Genomic DNA, 20,816 nt, shown 5'->3' on the forward strand with positions numbered 1-20,816 from the left:
ACATACCTAAACATAATAAAAAGTAGTATCACAGTAAACCAACAGCCAACATCAAACTGAATGGAGAGAAGCTTAAGGCGATTCCTCTAAAATCAGAAACAAAACAAGGCTGCCCTCTCTCTCCATTTCTCTTCAATACTGTACTTGAAGTTCTGGCTAGAGCAATAAGACAACAAAAGGAGATCAAGGGGATACAAACTGGAAAGGAAGAAGTCAAACTGTCACTATTTGCAGATGATATGATAGTTTACATAAGCAACCCAATAAACTCTACTAAGGAACTCCTATAGCTGATAAACACCTTCAGCAAACTAGCAGGAACAAGATAAACTAAAAAAAAAAAAAACAGTAGCTCTACTATATACAGATGACAAAAGGGCTGAGAAAGAAATCAAAGAAACATCACCCTTTACAATAGCCACAAACAACATAAAGTATCTTGGGGTAACACCAAACAAGTGAAAGACCTATACAGCAGGAACTTAGTGTCTTTAAAGAAAGAAATTAAAGAAGATACCAGAATGGAAAGATCTCCCATGCTTTTAAATAGGTAGAATAAACATAGTAAAAATGGCACTCTTGCTAAAAGCAATCTACAGATTCAATGTAATCTCCATTAAAATCCCACCACAATTCTTCACTGACCTTGAAAAGATAATAATCAACTTTATATGAAAAAACAAAAGACCCATGATAGCCAAAATAACCCTGTTCAATAAAGGAACTTCAGGAGGCATCACCATCCCCGACTTTAAGCTCTATTACAGAGCTATAATCCTGAAAACAGCCTGGTATTGGCAAAAAAATAGACAAGTAGACCAATGCAATCGAATCAAAAATCCTGACACCTACAAACACCTGATTTTTGACAAAATAGCTATAAGTATACACAGGGAGGAGTAAAGCATCTTCAACAAATGGTGCTGGCACAACTGGATGAGGGTGTGTAATAGACTACAGATAGACATGTCTGTCGCCATGCACAAAACTCAAGTCCAAATGGATCAAAGACCTCAACATAAATCCAGCCACACTGAACCTCTTAGAAGAGAGAATAGGAGGTACCCTTGAACAAATTGGTACAGGAGACTGCTTCCTGAACATAACTCCAGTAGCACAGACACTGAGATCGAGATCGACAATTAATAAATGGGACCTCCTCACACTTAGAAGCTTCTGTAAGGCAAAGAACACAGTTGACAAGACCAAACAGCAGCCCACAGACTGGGATATGATCTTCACCAATCAATCCTACATCTGACAGAGGGCTGATCTTCAAAATATACAAAGAACTCAAGAAGGCTGAACCACCGCCAGATCCACTCCAGCTCCACGCCTGTGTCCTTCTCCTCCTCCTCCTCTGCCCCCGCCATGGGAGTGCAGGTGAAAACCATCTCTCCCAGAGACTGGAGCACCTTCCTGAAGTGTGGCCACACCTGCATGGTGCACTACACAGGAATGCTTGAAGATGGCAAGAAATTTGATTCCTCTCGGGACAGAAATAAGCCTTTTAAGTTTATGCTAAGCAAGTAGGAGGTGACCCGAGGCTGGGAAGAAGGGGTAGCCCAGATGAGTGTGGGTAAGAAAGCCAAACTGACAATCTCTCCAGATTATGCCTATGGAGCCACTGGCACCCAGGCATCATCCCACCACATGCCACCTTTGATGTGGAGCTTCTAAAACTGGAATGACAGAAGTGGCCTCCTCCCTTAGCTCCTTGCACATGGATCTGCCATGGAGGGATCTGGTACCTCCAGCCGGGTGCACATAAATTCATGTGGAGCTTGTCCTGATGTCCCACCTTTTTGTATAGACACCTACCTGACTGAAAGTGTCCTGTCACTGAGCTTTGTTTCGGACACCTTCATTTCTTCCTCCCTTTCTGTATGTGTGTTGACCTAAACTATGCCATACACCTCAAGTTACTTTGTTTTAGGGTGAAGATTCAGTTTCAGTCTTTCAGATCTAGGTTTCCAATGAAGTATATTGTCAAGTATTAACAGCACAATTGATGGGTTAACTTTAGAATAGGAATTGGTGTTGGGGGTGGGATTTGCAAGAATTTTTACTTTATTTTTATTTTTTTGAATGAAAAAAATATCTATTGTATATTAAGACATTCTTGCTATTGTGCTGCAAAGTCATAACAGATTGGAAATGCTATTGAAGACTGGATTTTTCCTGTGAGGGAGGTCCTGTTAAATTGAAAGCCCTGCCCAAACTTAAGTGGGAAGGGAAGGAGTGAGCCTTTGCTTCAGACAGTCCTCTCACCTTCTGGAACCATCTGCCTTTTAAAGCAGGTCCCTTTACTGCTGTGTTGGACACTACAGTTCCTGTCCCTGGGTCAGCAGGGAATCTCTGAAGCCTTCTTTGTGACCTGGCTTAATTTGTTTTTCGTCCTATGGTTTTTCTAATGAATTTTCAGAATTTTTGTAACCTTGTAACTATCCAATCTCTACTTCCTAAATTTTAAAGAACTTTAATGGAAAGTTTAAATTGAAGGTGCTGTTTGTAGACTCACCACCCAATGGATGCCCAGCCATCACTACAAATCCTTGAGTGTTCTCTAAGAAAATGATGCTGGTCATCACAGCTTCAGCATCTCCTGGGTTTTGATGCTTGGCTCTCTCTGCTAATCTCAGCTTCCTGGCTTCTTTCCCCCTTCCTCAGTTCCTTCTCACCCTTTGCTGTCCTGTGTAGTGATTTGGTGAGAGAAAGTACGCTTTTGTCCTCTGCCCTCTGCACCACATATGCAGTTCAAGTTTTATTATTGCAATAAAAGTGCTTTATGCTGGCTTTTCTCAAAAAAAAAAAAAAAAAAAAAAAAAACCTCAAGAAACTAAAAAACCAAATAACCCTATTTAAAAATGGGGCACAGAACTGAATAGAGAACTCTCAATAGAGAAAATCAAAAAGGCTGAAAGACACTTAAGAAAGTGCTCAACATCCTTACCTATCAGGGAAATGCAAATCAAAACAACCTTGAGATATCATCTTACTCTTGCCAGAATGGCTAAAATTAGAAACACCAATGACTACATATGCTGGAGAGGATGTGGAGAAAAGGGAACACTCCTTCACTGCTGGTGGGAGTCCAAACAGCCATTTTGGAAATCAGTATGGCGGTTCCTCAGGAAAATGGGAATCAGTCTACCACAGGACCCAGCAATCCCCCTCTTAGGCATATACCCAAATGATCCACATCCATGCAACAAAGACATGTGCTCAACTATGTTCATAGCAGGATTATTTGTAATAGCAAGAACCTGGAAGCAGCCTAGATGCCCCTCAACTAGAGAATGGATAAAGAAGATGTGGCACATTTACACAATGGAATACTACTCTGCGGGGGGGGGGGTTATGACGGGGGGGGGGCAATGGAATTTTGAAATTCGCAGGCAAATGGATGGGACTTGAAGAAACCATCCTGAATGAGGCAACCCAGTCACAAAAAGAGGAACATAGTATGTACTCACTCATATATGGATTTTAGACCTCTTAGAGCAAAGGATCACCAGCCTATAATTCACAACGCCAGAAAAATTAGGATACAAGGAGGATTCTAAGAGATTCATATAAGGTCCCTCACAGAAGGGGAAAGGGACAAAATCTCCAGAGCATATGGGGAGTGGGGGGGGGTCGATGAGTAGAAAGGGAATAGGAGAAGGGGAAGAGAGGAAAGCACATGGGACTAGGAAGATTGAGTCAGGGGAGAAATAGACGAGAGAGAGAGAGAGAGAGAGAGAGAGAGAGAGAGAGAGAGAGAGAGAGAGAGAGAGCATAAAAGAGGGAGCCATTATAGGTTTGAAGAGAAAACTCAATCTAGAGAAATGTCCAGAGACCTACAAGACTGATCCCAACTAACAATATGAGCAACAGTGGAAAGGCTACCATAAATGCCCTTCCTTGATAATGAGGTTGATGACTAACTTATCCACCATCATAGAGCCCTCATCTAGTAGCTGATGGAAACAGAAGCAGACACCCACAGCTAAACACTAAGCAGAACTGGAATCCAGATGCAGAGAGGGAGGACAAGACCAGGTTACAAAAACCCACAGAGATAGCTGACTTGAACAAGGAGGAACTAACGAGCCCCCAGACTGATAGCTGGGAATCCAGCATGGGACTGACTCAGACCCCCTGAACATGGGTCTCAGCTAGAAGGTCTGGGCAGTCTAAGGGACCTCTTACAGTGGAACCAGGATATATCCCTGGTGCACAAAAGACCTTGTGGACACATCCCCCATGGAGGGGGGGGGGATCTCACTTAACCTAAAGACAGAAGAGAGGGCCTAGTCCCTACTCCAAATGACTTGACAGATTCAGATGACCCCTCCTGGAAAGCATCACCCTACATCTGGAGTGGGGGAGGGGGGTTTGGAGGGGAGGGAAGGGAGGGACAGGGAACTGGGATCGATATGTAAAAGAAAAAAAGGAGAGAGAGAGAGAGAGAGAGAGAGAGAGAGAGAGAGAGAGAGAGAGAGGTGGCTCAGCAACCTCACACTCCAGTGCTTTCTGGACTCCATTGGTATTTCACTTACATGCACATACAAATACATACACATAATAAAAAAATACAATCACTTTAAAAGAGAGTTTTTTTTTTAACCTATCAGATTGGCAAAGATTAAAACTTGTCTAATACCATATTGGCAAAGGTATGGTAGAAACAGGTGCTTTCCTACATTACTCATGAGAATTAAACTGATGCAACTTCTTTGGAAAGAAGTTTAGCAATATTAACATTTTAAAATTAGTATACCCTTGAATCAGCAAACCCTCCCTGCAAAGGAATTTTACCTAAGGAAACACAAGTATTAGAAGACATGGGCAAAGATGCTGGGTGCTGCCACTTCTTACAGCAGTGTCTAGAACAAGGGACACTGGTAACAACTCAAAGGGTCCATCTAAAAAGGCATATTGGTGCTGTCAGGAGGAATGTACTAACACAGAAAAACATTCTTGGTAAAGTATAAGTGAGACATTTTTTAGTAGTTTTTCCTTGTAAGACATAATTCAAAAATTTCAATTACTCATTAATTGTACAATTAAGTGGCCTCACATTATATCACAAAGATGTACAAACGTCACCACTATTTCACTCAGAAACATTCCAACACCAAGCACTAACTTTCTATTTGTCAGCTCTAGCCAAACTCCAGGTGAGTCATGTTCTTTCTGCCTATTATTTTGCCATATCCCTTGCAGGAGCTATGCCATGTAAACAGAATCACTAAAAACCAAGACCCTGTCCTTACGTCTTTAAAGTAAATAAATATTTTAAAAAGGGAGCAGGGAGAGAAGAGGAGCCCCAGACCTCTCCTCAAAGGGAAGAACAAGGCATTAGGAAACATGAACGACAAAGAAGAGAGGGGCAGATTTGTGCCCTGACTCAAGTGTCTCACCTGAAGCCTCTGGTGTTCAAACAGAATGATGATGATGGCATCTGGTGCCATGCTGCCTGAGAGAAAGTCTCACAAAAACCTGAACTCTGTGGGAAGCACCCCTACAGCTGGGTCAGTGAAACACTTTCTGCCAGGTGTTCTAAACCTTTCAACAGCCAACTGTGGACTTTGCCCTTGAAATTCAACTCCTGGGCTGAAGAGATAATCTCCCTGTGTAAACTTGGCTAATAGAGCACACACATGCTCAGCCTGCTTGCAACACCTGAGCCAACCCAGTCAACCAGTTGTGCTCAAGGACAGACAGGAAGCTCTTTCTGACAGAAATGTCAGCTGTCCTAATGAAATAAAGGACACAGGACGGGCATGTTTCAAAAATGAGACAAACAGCAATTTACAGACAAGCACACCTGAAACCTCACCTAGAAATGATTTGAACACCATGAGAAAATTGACCAGAAAGGCACAGACTTTTACCACTCTCTGTTGGTGTAACAGGGTACACCAGCCAAGAACTTATGAAAGATAGGCTTGTACACAGGAAATTCTAGGCTAGTCAAAGAGAATAAGCCAATTACTCTCAAACCCTCATTGCATCTCAACCACCAAGCCCCTTAAACAGAGCCACCATCACTACCACCATGTACCATTTCTACACACCACCACCTCCACCACCACACACACCACCACCATCAGCACACACTACCAACATCACTACCATACATAAGACCACCACACACCAACACTACTACATACACTACCAGCACCACCATCATCCCACACCATCACTATCACACACCACCATATCACTAGCACCACTAACAACTACAGTAGGCATATCTATAAACTTGCCCAAAACACAAACTGTTAGCCCTACTGAGGCCTTACTGAATTGAATTTGATATATGTTCAAATCTCAGAACCACTGATCTAAGGCTACCAAGAGCTCTGCAAGAAGAGTTCAAACTCTGCCCCTGGACTTCCCTTACTTTCTACTACTCTAAATCAGTTTTTACAGACAGGGACATTACCTATCCAAAATAACACACCCAATGAGATGGGCAGGATTTCTGTCACTCTAGCAGTGTCTTCTACATGGTCCCACAGACTGCTTTTCCACAAACTGATTCCAAAGATGTTCTTTGCTGCCTTTAGAGCAGTGATTCCATGGTTCTTGGCGGTCTAGCTATTCAAGTTCTGACTGCAGCCCATCTTCTCAGCCTCATCCTGAAACTCATCTATTCGTCTCTGCTTAAGGTAGATGAATGTTAAATTTTTGTTCAATGAACTGGTGTTAAACACAATCTGAAAATAAAAACTGCCCTTCCTTCAGAAGCAAGACCGTCGGATAGGGATGGGAGGGAGGAAGGTAGAACCCATTACTCACAAAAGAAACTCCTCTGGGCCTCAGAAACCTATGCTTAGCTGAAACTCACTCTCACCCTACTGTGCCCCCCACAAACTGTTTCATTGCAGCATGCTGGCTAGGTGGAACATGGATCACATGAACTCCAAGGAGTAAGAGTTCACAAGTACCCACACACCTTCATTTCTGAATCCTGCATCCCAAGCCAAGCAGGTTCAGGCCCTTCAGAAAAAGAAGTGTCTATAAATCCCATGTAGTTAATGTTGAATTTCCAAGAAGTCAAAGTTATAATCTGATAAATTTCTTTGCTCAAACATTTCTAACAAACTCAGAGACTTGAAGAGATCTGTAAACTACAAACAAAGGCTTTTTGTTTTTGTTTTTGTTTTTCGAGACAGGATTTCTCTGTGGTTTTGGAGGCTGTCCTGGAACTAGTTCTTGTAGACCAGGCTGGTCGAACTCACAGAGATCCGTCTCTGCCTCTGCGCACTCCTGAGTGCTGGTATTAAGGGTGTGTGCCACCCCCCACCACCACCACACCCGCCTCCTGCTCACAAAGGCTTATTTATTGCAACTACTAGTTCACCAATACCAATTATCTTTTTTCAAAAAATAAATTCTATATTCTTAGTAAAAATCCAAGGAAGTCATAACTGAAAATAAATGAGGGAACTGTATTGCAGCACTGCATAAATTGAATATGATAGTGTGTCCCTGTATTCCCAGCACTCCACAAATAGAAGGAACAGCAGATGTCCAAGGCCTGAGATACATGAGACCAAGGAAGGAAGGAGGGAGAGAGAAGAGAGTGCAGCTGATCAGGAGAGAAGGATCAATGTTTAAGAGTGTATGTATACTGCTTTGGCTGGGCCATGATGGCACACACCTTTAATCCCAGTACTTGGGAGGCAAAGGCAGGCAGATCTTTGTGAATTCAGACCAGCCTGGTGTACAGAGCAAGTTCCAGGATAGCCAGGGCTACACACAGAGAAAGCCTGTCTCACGCGCGCATGCACGCGCAGGGGAGGGGGGGGGTGGAGTATATACTGCTCTTGCAGAAGATCCAAGGTCTGTTCCCAGAATGCAAATTGACAGTTCTCAACTCCAGGGATCTGATGCCCTCTTCAGGCCTCCAAGGGCACCTGCACTCAGGTGCGCATGCTCTCTCTCTCTCTCTCTCTCTCTCTCTCTCTCTCTCTCTCTCTCTCTGTCTCTCTCTGTCTCTCTCTCTCTCTCATAAATTAAAAATATAGAGGAGGGAAAGAAGAGAAAGGTAATTCAGGCTGTGTTCCAGTCTTGCCACATATCCCAACCTCCTGCACCATTTTTTTTTTATTCTGATTGACAGTCTTAGTAGTTAACTGTAATTGTAATCATTTCAGAGAAAGTTGAAAATATTCCATTCAACTCCACAAACATTTGAAACTTTCAACGGACTGAAAGGAGACATAGTCATCAACAAAACATGACAACTCTGAGCAGGGGACTCATTAAATGTTTTGGGTAACTGAGGAGAAGCACTCACAATGTCAATCAGAATGAGGGTATAGAGAGAGCACAAGCTTTGGTTCACATAGACTTAAATCCAGAGTTTAAGTGAGTTAGTGGCTCTGAGTTCTTGAAGACATCAGGATATCACAAATTCACTCAGAGATTGTATCAGAGTTCACTAAAATGGCAAATAAAATTACAAATAAAAGTGCCTGGTATAATAATACACCTACAAATGAAATAACATAATAATCTTTGAAAAACTGTGAATACAAACAGTCTGACCCCAAGAATGTATGCACTCAACTTCTGCTAGCGGAGCTGTTGATGCCCATCCCTTCTCCAGCTGCTTCTTAACCAGCCATCACTGTCAAATTTTCACACTTCACTCCAAAGTGGAAGACAGATCTAGAATGTGTACCTCTCATATTGGGTTTGCAAGTCCTGAAAATGACTATTGGGCTCAATCTCAACTGGCCTCGGCCACCATCTTACAGTCTGAATCACTATGTCCTATACTGCAATGATATTTAGTCAGAACATGAAGTTACCTCTGGGTTTTGTCTTTGCTGTTAGGAAGGTACTTCTCCATGTCTGCATATTCCTGGCTCCTCCTTACCTTGGAGATCACAGCTCAAACCTCATTCTCTAAGAAGCCTTTTCTTACCTCTCCTGTCCATATTACACTCTCTCAAATCATCATCCTCTCTTCTATGGCAGCACTACTTTTATCCCATACATTGATCTGTTTACTTGTTTACCGAATCCTCTCTACAATAAACTCCAGAAAAAGATTTCTGTTATCTTTGTTATCTCTATATCCCTAACATATAGTATAGAGGCTAGAACAAAATGGACACTCCGTAAGTCTTTATTAAGGCTGGAGGAAGGGTTTAATGAGTAATGCACCTACTATACAAGTGTGAGAACCTGAATTCAAATCCCCAGAACTCATGTAAAAAGTCAAGACACAGAAGTAATCCAAGTGCCCCTTACATCAAGACAGGAGGTGGAGAGAGGAGAATCTCAAGAAGTGTCTGGACCAGTTAGCCTGGCACATGCAGGAGCAGACAGAACACACTGACTCAACTAACACATTCTCATATTCTCTGTCTCCCTCTGTCAAACACACACACAAACACACACACACACAAAGATTAAATAAATAGCTGTTAAATGAATGAAGCATGGTAGCACACACCTACAGTCCTAGCACTGGAGAGGTTCAGACAGGAGAAACTCAATTCCCAGGCCAGCCTTAGCTATATTAGTAAGAATCTATCTCAAGTAAATACTTATTGGATAAATAAATAAATAAATTCCACTTCTGAAATGTGAGGCAGAAATACAGCCACCCTCTTCTTTCTCTTCACTAATGATAACAGTAGAGGATGGCCCCTAAGAAAGAGATGTGGATGAGGAAGATAAAAGGCTGAATATCAACCCTTGGAAAACATCAGTAAATAGTCACCCCAGCTCCCCTGCTAAAAAAAATAGGGGCCCATGAGTTTCCTAAGAGCTCTAGTCCCCAGAGTTCTCTGCCTTAAACTTCTTCCAGTGAGCTATATCAACTTCTTCTGACCTTAAGTTTTGCAGCTGAAAACAAGTCTACACAGTATTGCTTTTGAAATTCATCAAGATTTGCCCAACAGTTGTAGGTTATAAGATGGGGAACAGAGGGATAAAATTCTACTAAATGTGACTTAAATATAATAAAAAATCCCAGTTGTTTTCTTTTTAACCTGATCCCTACCCACTTTGGGCACTGATTTAGAATTAATCAAATCCTTCCCCCGCTATGATCACAGTTGGCTCTCCCAGGAATAGTAAGAGTAACAGCTGGGCAGTAACTGCCCTGGGCAGCAATAAATACTCATACTTGGAGGGGACAATGTTGCCCAGCCCACTTAGGTCTGAACCCATAGAGTGAGTAATAAGCAGGGGAGGGGTTGGGATGGAAAAAAAAGGCAAAGAAAACAAGGAAGTTCTGCACTTTCTACCTAGAATTTAAAGCCTTAATCCTCTGAACAGAGCAGCTAAGTTAGTCAAGCCAAGACTACAAACCAAGGTCACTGCCACTGCCAACATCATGCCAACTATTCTAGGTACTTTGCTGTCACTCTCACATATTCACTTCTTTACAACTTCCAGGATCAGTCATATTCTTGAATTTCCTTTCTCTGTCTGCAGTCCTTTTTCTCAACTGTCAAAATCTATATGCACATGGTTCTGACCTACTTGTCCCAAAAACTTTAAAAATTAGTTCCATGTGGGGCTCCAACACCCCACACGCTTCATCTTTTAATTATTCCAGCAAAACAAGGTAGGTTGTGAGTAGCTAATAAACAAAATGGAGAAGGCTGAAAGTCTGGTGTTAAATTTGCACCAAAGAAACTTTCCACCAACAAGGAGTAGAGGGCATAATTTTGCTTCGTATCAAGACTGAGGTTCTGAGAATACTATGGGCTACTACTGGACCCTTAGCTTAGCCTCTGAGAGCCTTCAGAAGTAACTGCAGAATATCTGGCCCTTCTCTGCAAAGTTTTGTCTTCTAGAGGGGGAAAACCATCTTAAATTAAAAGCAGTCTCATTTAAAAAGAACATCTGTGAGGCACCTACTCCCGAAGACTCCCTGCCTGACAGCAGACCCATAAATTGGCATGGTTGAGATGACCTTTCCAGATGATATTTCAGCAGGAGATAACAGCAAAGCTGAGAGCTTTGGTAACACTCAAAGGAGATTTGAAGGACTTAAAACACACGGCTAAATTTGGCAGCAAAAGTTTCTATTTCTTGCAGCTGGAAAAGGAAATCTCTTTATAATTACACTGTAGATATGGGGCTTTTCATTTTTTTTTTTTTAAAGACATAAATTAGAACCTCCCTATCCAGATCTCCCACTGCTCTGAGAGTGGTCAGTGCTGGGCAAGTGGCACCTAGGGATAGAATCAAGAAGTTTCTTGGGAAGAAAAGTGCCAGGGCTAGTCCTGATGCCACTTACTACCTCAGTCATGGCCCCTTGCCCAGATATCTGGCACTTTTCAATGTCTAGACCTCACTGCCTCTGTCTACCCTCATCCACCTCCCATCAGCTTTCCCATTTACCATTCTGCTCCTTCATACAGGGTTATGGCATGTCCCCACCCTAATGTCATACATGTGTTACCTCTTAAAGAGGATCCACTCAGCCTGGACAGTTCTTTGGTTTGGCCAGATCCTCCCATTTGATGTGTCTGGGTTGTTTGATTTAAAGGAGTGTCTTACAATATAGCCAGGCTAGCTTCAAACCCCTACCTACCCTCAGCCTCCAAGTATTGATATTACATGACCCACCACCCACCATATCCTGCTTTGGTTCACATATTCCTCTTTCCTGAATGGCCTGGAATTTGCTGTACAGATAAGGCTGGTTTCAAACTCACAGAGAGCTGCCTGCTTATATATGTCTTCCCAGCGATGGTACTAAAGGCTTGTACCACCACACCAGACTATATTTCTTTACAAAATCAAAGTACAAAAGTACTGATCTGTTGCTAATCAGCAGACTCTTCAAACTGCCCATGATGTAAAGGAAGGAGCTATCACAAAACCCACAGATTAGCCACAAATATTGCTTAGAGTAATAAATACAAAAAGTTAATATTCTGTTCAGCAACAAGGTAGGACTAGCTATGTTTTTACATGTAGGCTTCACTAAAACACTCTCAGATAAACCTTTTACTGCCTCAGTTTGAAAGAACAGAAGGAGTGTAGACAAGCTAGGCTAGGTAGAACTAAGAACCATGAATGTGGCTGAATTAACAGGTACTTGGAATTTAGTGTGACTGGAGTCCAGGTTCCAAACGTCACGCTGGTTGTGCGACTCCTTCCCTAACATGCTTTGTCTCTGGTCATAAACTGATCACTCAAACTCTGACACAGAGTCCTTCAGACAATACTACTTTCTCAATACTACTTTCTCCTTTTTCTACAGGAGTGATGGCAACATTTACTCAGTCTTCAGAGCAAATCAGAAGTCAGTGTCTTAAATACCTACCAAGCAGCACCAAGTACACGCACATCTTTTCTACTAGCTGGGTAATTTTCAGCTTAGTCTTGGTAATTCCTGTGAGCACCTATGCATCTTTTACACCTGAGAACAAGATCCCCATCTCCAAGTTTTAGGAACTAAATAAAAATGCTTCCTAGAATCCAGTTGATGTGCTTACAAGTTATTCAAATACTTTAAAAGTACAAACTACATGTTTTGGTCATTTGAGGAAATAAAATGTTACTTAATTACATAGACTTTCAGAGACTTTAGCTGGAAAGCCAACACTGGCATTTAGCAAGTCAGAATGTCAATGAGAACCCTTAATTCATCCCTTCTGCTTTCTAGAAGAGGAAACTGAGAACCAGCTATCAGATAGGGCCAGAACTAAAACTCAGACATGCTAACTACCAGGCCAATGCATTCTCCTGCATGTCAGTGGAAATGATCACAAGGAGAGGTCACTAACAGCAACAGCTGACAACTACTGGCAGCAAACAAAAAAATTATTTGAGAGGAGTAAGATCATCCAATTTACATATGAATATAAAGGTAACTTTCCAGAAGTCTAAAGATAGTAAAAAGAGTCAGACTACAGTCCCATTCCTCTCCCCTACCCCCTCATCTCATCTCACCCCCCACACACACACTGTACCACTCTATTCCCTCATCTAACCCCAACTCCTTTACTTCAACTTACCCCACCCTCACCCCAAGCTGGCTGCAAAACCTCCCCTATAAGCTGGGTTTGATAGAATACATACATGGATTAGTATTTGGAGAAGTAAGGAGGGCTGGGTTAAAGCCTGTGTCAGCAAGACAACAGAGAGGGCAGGCTGCAAAGGGACTCCAATAGGAAGTCAACCTCAGGGGTCCTGCCTGGGCTACCCAGCAGAAAGGGCAAGGGCAATAAGCAGTTCTAGAAAGATCATTCCTATATAACAAGTTAGGATTCCTCCAGAGCTGCTTTAAGACAGAACCATATGTCTAATCACCAATAAGCACACTCTCCACAGGTTTATTTGCTTTTAAAATGATCTATAGAGACCAGGAAGATGGTTGAGCAGGTAAGAGTGTTCTACACAAGCAGGAGGACTTGAGTTCACATTCTAGAATCTATACAGAAGTCAAACATGGTTGCATGCCTGTTAATACAGCACTGCGGGTAAACAGGGAGAAAACATAAGGGTCATCCTATAACAAGGGAATAAGATAGTGGGCTGAAGGGGTGGGTGGTTTAACAGTTAAAAGGGCTTGCTGCTCTAGCAAAAGACCTGAATTTGATTCCAAGAACCCATATAGGACAACACATAAAGAATTCAATGCCTTTTTCTGACTTCTGTGGGTACCTGCACTCACATGCACATACATATACAAACAATTAAAAAATGAAATAAACCTTTAAAGGAGAGTAGAATAAGACAGTGATAGAGCAAGACATCCAACCTCCTCCTCTGACTTTCATATAGTATGCATGCACACCTGTACACACACACACACACCTCTCTCTCTCTCTCTCTCTCTCTCTCTCTCTCGTCTGACTGGGGATGTGGTTCAGTTGATAGGATGATTACCTAACTGCAATATATGAAGCCCTGGGTTTGATCCCCAAGACCACATAAAACCAGTCATAGTGGTGTAATTTCAGCATTCTAAAGGTAGAGGCAGGAAGATCACAGGATCAAGGTCAACTTTGGCTACATAGTAAGATCAAGATGAGCCCAGGTTACAAACATTCATGCCTTAAATAAACTAACAAAACAACCACAAATGTCAGAACTTCATGAGGTAGGCTGTGTTCCAAGCACACTAAAATTTAGTTCCTTCAATAAATCTAGAGTTTTAAAGTATCTGATTTCATGGTAGTTTTTCCAAATTTTTCCTTTCTTATATCCCTCCCCACCTCACCATTCAACAACTGCAAAGAAGCTTCATGAAAAGTTTAGAAGCCCCACCCTCCTCATATCTGCCATCTTCCCCTAGGCTCTCCCACCTACAGTGCTTTAAATCCTACTCCTGGAGTAGTACCTGCTCCCCTTTTCCAAGCCTATGAGTCCTAGATGGCAATCAACCCTACTTCCAACCCCAACTTCAGGTGTGTGCTTCTCTCTCATCACACCAGCAGAAGCTCACATTGTAGGAAGAGGTGCAGCAGGGAGGAAATCAGAATAATACATCAATGTAAGTCCTATACTCATATATTTTTGGGTCCTCCCCAGCTCTTAGCCTGCATAATCTGTGTTCCCTGACTTAATGGGTAAACTAATCAAGAAGGCTCCAGAAATACTTCTGAGCTCAGGAGCAAATGAAAAAGTGTATTGACCCAATATCAGGTGCTTATAGGACTTACATAAGTATGACCCTGGGTCCATCAGAGGCAGGCTAGTCTTCCAATAGGAAGTCAAAGAAGACCTCAAGGCCCTATTTGGGCTGGCCAGCAGAAATGAGCCAGGCAAAAAGCAGTTCTAGAAAGATCATCTCTGTATAACAAGCAGGAAGGTTCCATCAGAGCTGTTTTAAGACCAATCCACATGCTCACTGAGCACCACACACACACACACACAACACACATATGTATACATATATACACATATATATGACATATCTAGAATAACATTTATATGTGAAGTCCTCCTGGGCCAGCCTTTCTCTTAACCCACTGTAGCTGCTGAGAACTACTTTTTTCTTAGCCCCCTTGTTCAGGGTCTGTTGCTTCCCAGATCTTTCTCCCATAACCTTCAGTTTATCTCTTTTTGTTTTCATATTCAAAAAGTCCTTAAATAATTCCAAAGGCAATCTCCAATTCAGATAAACCTTTAGCCACAACAGGTCTCACAAAAGAAACTGAAGTGGTTTCAAGACAAGCCCATAGAATCAGGCCCATCTTGGTTAAAGTAGCTCCATACCCTAATTGCATGTAATTCGCTCTTTTACAGGGATAGTCTCAAAGAAACCCAATTCAGTCACTGTAATCGTCTCAACAGGCCCCACAACAGACTATTCATTATATCAGAGCCAAAAGGAAAAAAAAAAGGGGGGGGGGAATCATTATAGAAACTCCTTAATAAGATAGTCTAGACTCATCAAACACCTCCTCTTCCCTTAAAAAACAAAACAAAACAAATAACACATAGACATTTTCTAGTGCCCCAGGCTAGAAAAAGACTTCAGGATTTCTCTAATCAACTCAGTGTTACATAGAATGACAACACATTCCCTCCCTCACAGAGGATCACTGTGCCTCCCCTCTAGCAGAAAGAGATGCCCCTCTCTCCCCTCCTCTAACAGAAGTTACATTAATTCAAGTTTCCCACAGGCTTTGAAGAGAAATCTGCCTATTATATTATGCCAGATGGCCAGTGCCCCCCCTCCCCATGCCTTCTAAGCCATGGTCCCTCTAACTCAAAGAACTCAATTATCTGTAGCTTCCTTCCCCAGCCTTCAAGCCAACACAGAGGCACAAAAGGGAAGCCGACCCAGGCACTAGGGGCTGCTACCTAGCCTCAGAACTGTGTTACCTTTGCTTAGCTGCCTTACAAACTCTTGGATGCAATAGTGGAAATCTGGAGTTGCTAGGATGATGACTGCTAATAGTACAGTTCCTAACAGGAGCCACTTCCCTTAGGAGCCAGTCCACCTGTCCAAAGTGGTTCTTAGTATCAGATGCCATGGAAGACAGGACATGTCTCTCCTAGTTGCTGGTCAGCAGTGAGCCCATGATACTTGGAGTCTGATGCCTCCTCAGAGCTGTTCCCCCAGCCCAGGGAAAGCAGCAACTGAAGATGCCCTTGGCCTTGTTCTCCAAAGATTTAAAAGTTTCAATTTCCTTGAGTGACTGATTGTTCTTTTTTAGAGATTGGGAGCCCTGAAGGAAAGTATGCAGGAAGGGGAGCAGAGGGAGAGGGACAGACAGAGGATAACAGGAATGTTACTTTTTAATCATTAAAGAACATAGAGGGATCCAATTTGTGACTCAGCTCTGGGAAACTAAAGGACTGGGAAGAAAAGAAAAGAACAGCTGCAGTACAATCTAAGCTGTGCACAATTCTTTGGACTGAGAGGCCACAATGATGTGTCCAATCTAAACTGTTCATTTCTCCTTCAGGCCTGAGAGGCCACAGTGGTATGTCTAATCTAAACTGTTCACAACTTCTCCTTCAAGCCTAAGAAACCACCTAGGAGAGCTGCATTGTGTGACTCAAAAAAGAAAAGAACCTGTTCTGTGCCTGCTCTCCCCAGATCCCCAGATGCCACTCCAAGACATGGCTGGCAGGTATTCCCCTGTCCTATGATAGAGGCTGAAGGTATGGGTGGGACACCCAAGTGTGCCATACACCCTACAGGTTCACTGAAGACAGAGGACAATCTAGGACACCCTTGCTTGGAGTTTCCCCTCCCCTTGGCACAATTCCAAGGCCTATCAAATATCTACCCCTGGAATTCCCACTTCCTTGTTTTTCTTTTTGGTTTCCCCCTGTTCTATAACCTTACAAGTCACTCAAAAAAAAAAAAACAAAAAAACCTCCTAAGAGGCTTTCCGAGCAATAACACTTCTTACCAGTTATAAGCCTACCTTTCAAACCCAGAGTTGACAAGACTGGCCCTCTACCCACTCAAGGCAGTTTCTCCAAAGAAGCCCAGCAAGACCAGGGCCTGTCTTACAGACATTAAATTGTGTAATGCCACCAATGCATAGAGCTGTGAACATTGGAAAAGAAAAAGGTCTTTTGGTACTCCTCTCTACACTAAAACATGGAAGCTTTGTCTCAAGAGTGTCTCTGCAGGATCATCTGTGAGCCTCACAATCTACTGTGACTATCACCCAAAGAAAACAAACACCTTTTGTTTCCTTAAACATCTCAAAGATGACTTGTAAGGATTCCTCATTTTGATTTACAAATGCATCTGAGTAGAAGGTGCATTATAAATGAGGGAACCAAAAGAAAGAGACAAAATGACTTTCCAGAGAAGTCAGGCCATTCCTCAAGCTTCATTCTCTATCATATTACATTATATAAATTTATTGAGTTGTTTACAACTAACTGCTTTCATGAAAACCATTCCATTTTTTCCTTTCAACAGTACTATGTAGTTGTTGTTGTTATTTTATTATTATTATTATTATTATTTCTATCTCACAGCTAATAATCTGGTTTCTATTAGCTAAGGGACTTACCAGCAAGCAGCAGAACCTCACAAGGTACCACTGGACTAAGACATCTGTTCCTCACAACTCTACCTTTAATCTCCGCCCCCCCCCCACACACACACGCAAACAAACAATCCCTAGAGTGTTGTTGAAGGAGGAACTCACTTTGGAAGTAGCCTATCGGAGGTCTAGGGGCCATGCAGTTCACACTGGCAGACCCTTAGGCCTCAACACTGATGTATACACATACTCAGGCCACCAGAATCAGGGATAGAGCCAGTGCTTATACTGGCAAGCTGACACGAAGTTAATCAGAAGGTCCTCTTATTGTTTGCTAGGACACAAAAGGCACACTGTTCAGAAAGTTCAAGAAGGAAAAACCAAAGAGCCAGGAACAACAGCTGTTCCCTCGCCCCACTGAGAAACCAAAAGCTTCCACGAAGTTCCCTGAAGTGACTAAAGACACAACATGCTGAGGCAGAAGCACATGTCTTGAGGGTTTTCTGCAGGGAGGGTCTGCAGCACTTATCCTCCTCAACATTACAGATGTCCAGCTACTTCATCACCTATGAAACAACCTTCTGGGAGGGTTTCCTTTCCTGGGCCACACTGAGTTCACCACATACACTCCTCTCTACATTTCTAGATCAGAACAAGATCCACCCCCCCCCCCGAAATTTAGGACAAGGAAAGTACAATGTGGACACTATGTGCCCTAGGATTTGGTTAAAATATGGACCAAAGGGATCACCTAGCATAAACGTAGTTCCTCATGTTCCTAGTTCCTAGCAGCAGCAGTGCTAAGACAACCCTCTGCAATATCTAGATGAGACAGATATATGCAAGATCCCAAACCCCCACAAGAGTCCCTTCTTCCACAACTCAAGAAAACCTGTAATGAGCATCATTAAGGGGAGGGGGCAGTTTCCTGTTTCTAAAGCTACTTCATAAAAAGAGTGCAAGGCTCCAGTTCAGATATTAAGGTTGGGATAGTCTGTCTCTCTGCCCTGTTAAGAGGGACTTGGGACTCCCTGCAGGCTCCTCACTGAGCTCCATTATTAGTTAGCTTGATTGTTGTTGTTACAGGTAAGACATAGCAGCATAGAGACAAGAGGACAGACAGCACTAGGTAGAACCAACTAAGCTGCTTAAAAGTTTCCATGTAAGAACTACAACAGTGGTGGAGTGATGATAACTTATTTTCCTATAAAAGAACCTTTCTGTGAAAATATCCGGTGGCTTCGTGCTAAATAAAAGCAGAGTGAAGCCTAAACATCTACAATTCAGCCACAATGAGATTAACTAGATTTGCAAAATCAAGAAAATTGGCTGTTTCCCTCCTCCTCCCAGAGCTAATAGAATCCAACTGTTGGAGTATGACATCATTTTCGACCCCCAAACCTCTAGTGAAGAGCCTGCCACAGACAGCCCAAGACTCAGAGCAAGAGGCTCAGAGGTGCCCTTACCTGGTAATCAGGGTGATTTCTTGCCCACTCCATTCTCCTCAGAGGCTGGCTCACACACACCACAGTCGCTTAGGGAGCCCAAGGCCCCCAGATCCACCGGCTTAAACTCCAGTACCTGCTGCGAGCTTCCCTCAAGCTCCTTCCTCTGACCTTTCAAGACACTCCTTCCAGCCAAGTGAGCAGAGCTAGCAGAGCTAGCCAGTCGGGCCGGTTGTCATGGAGACCCTGTCCTCTCAGGCTGTACACAGGCTTGCTCTCACTCAACCAAGCGCTCTCCCTCAACCCGGAACCCTGGGAGCTGCGCATGCGCGCATTTACACATATTCCCTGAGTTCTAGATGGCCTTGAAACAGCACTGTCTTTTGATCCGCTCAGTTTAAGCATGCATTCCACTCCTCCTACCTCCCTTCCAGTCAACCAGGAGCCCAGGACTGTTCCTGGGAACTTGCAGCAACAACTCAGGGGGAGAAGGGCGAGGACAGTGAGCGGACTTGTTTTCCTCCCCTCCAGTGTCTCAGTTTTTATAACTTGAAAGACTCCCTGCCAAGTGGGAGGGAGCTAGCAGCAGGCTTGGAGGGGAAGCAAGCTCTTCCTCTGGATCCTGCAGCAGTAGCTGAATGAGAAGGAGGGACCCTGATGCTTGTTGCCTGGACTTGTTTGTTCGGCTTGGGATTTTCCGGCAGCAACTGGGGCGGAAACACGGCTCACACCCCAGAAGCTGGCCTGTACTGGCCTCTCAGGTTACCTTGTTGCCTGTTCAGGTCGTGGAGATGACTTTAACCAGTACAGGGTCCCATGGTACTAGGGCCAGAGCCTAAGCAGTCTCTTGCCTTCCTGCAATGGAGAAGAAACAAACTAGATCAGGACTAGGAGTAACTCTGGGCACAGTGAGGGCATCAAACAATGCTAACAGTCTCCTCTTTGCCTAAAACAAGACCTGCTGCCCAACTCCAGGCCTCCAGTGAGAAGCTGTACAAGTGCCAGCATAGTACTTGGAGCACAGAAAGCCCTTTCCATAACCCCTCCCCCATGTATACTCTTGCTTGGACACTGCTTAACACTGTCTTAGATTACTATTTTGTTTGATCCTCTTAACTGTTTCAAACACACTGGTCAGATAGGTTTGCTATCATTTTACAGATGGGATCATTGAGGCCCAGCTGACCCACAGGTACATAACTGGTCAGAAAAAGAACTAAAAGCATCTGGGTGTTGGTGGCACACGCCTTTAATCCCAGCACTTGTGAGGCAGAGGCAGGAGGATCTCTGTGAGTTTGAGGCCAGCCCGCTCTACACATTGAGTTCCAGAACAGGCTCCAAAGTTATACAGAGAAACCCTGTCTCAAAACAAACAAACAAACAAACAAACAAACAAAAACAGTCAAGAGTCTCCTAAGGTTATAGGCTCTGCTATAAAGTGCACTGAAGACTGATCTTGAAAACCAGCTAGTTTTCTGATAACCACAAGTATGGCCTTCCAGGGTAAAGTAGAGACTCTTTCTGAGTCCTGGTGATGTAAATCAAATTGCCACCCTTCTATCCTAAAGACTCAATAACAGGATCCTCTATGACATGCAGAATACCATTTAACACATTTAAAAAAATATCTAAAGCAAAGGTAAAATTGTTTTCTCCCATTTACCAGACCAGAAAAATAACAGACCCAAAAACAGTGTCCAAGCCTTTCAATTCTCCAGCATATATTAAGCAGAACAGTTGCCAGGAACACCAAAGCAGGGATCAGAAAACCTCAGCAATGTCTGACTTCATCACCAACTGGCCACCTGTTAGTGAGGCAGCTTCCTGATCTCCTAGTTTCTACACATATAGCTAGCTTATCACTGGGGTGGTGGGGCAAGTGGTACCAAGATGCTGTTCTCATCAAAACAACTCAACTCAGGCACTCAGC

General features: G+C 43.1%; 1 protein-coding gene and 1 pseudogene across 8 annotated transcripts in view; one reads left to right on the forward strand and one right to left on the reverse strand.

Annotated features, from left to right (window-relative positions):
- Positions 1–20,816, reverse strand: part of Dennd2b (DENN domain containing 2B) — a 178,281-nt gene that overhangs the window by 80,797 nt on the left and 76,668 nt on the right. For 6 of the 8 annotated variants that reach the window (XM_051192585.1, XM_051192586.1, XM_051192588.1 and 3 more), the window contains exon 2: positions 19,653–19,741. The gene's annotated coding sequence lies outside the window, so the exon portion shown is untranslated. Of the gene's footprint in view, positions 1–18,907; positions 19,410–19,652; positions 19,742–20,816 lie in introns of those variants that run through there. The other 2 variants (XM_051192583.1, XM_051192589.1) reach the window with 2 other exon arrangements.
- LOC127228175 (peptidyl-prolyl cis-trans isomerase FKBP1A-like) lies at positions 1,372–1,942 on the forward strand (annotated as a pseudogene).

Source organism: Phodopus roborovskii, unplaced genomic scaffold (assembly GCF_943737965.1).
Source record: "Phodopus roborovskii unplaced genomic scaffold, PHOROB, whole genome shotgun sequence".
NCBI classification, from domain to species: Eukaryota; Metazoa; Chordata; class Mammalia; order Rodentia; family Cricetidae; genus Phodopus; species Phodopus roborovskii.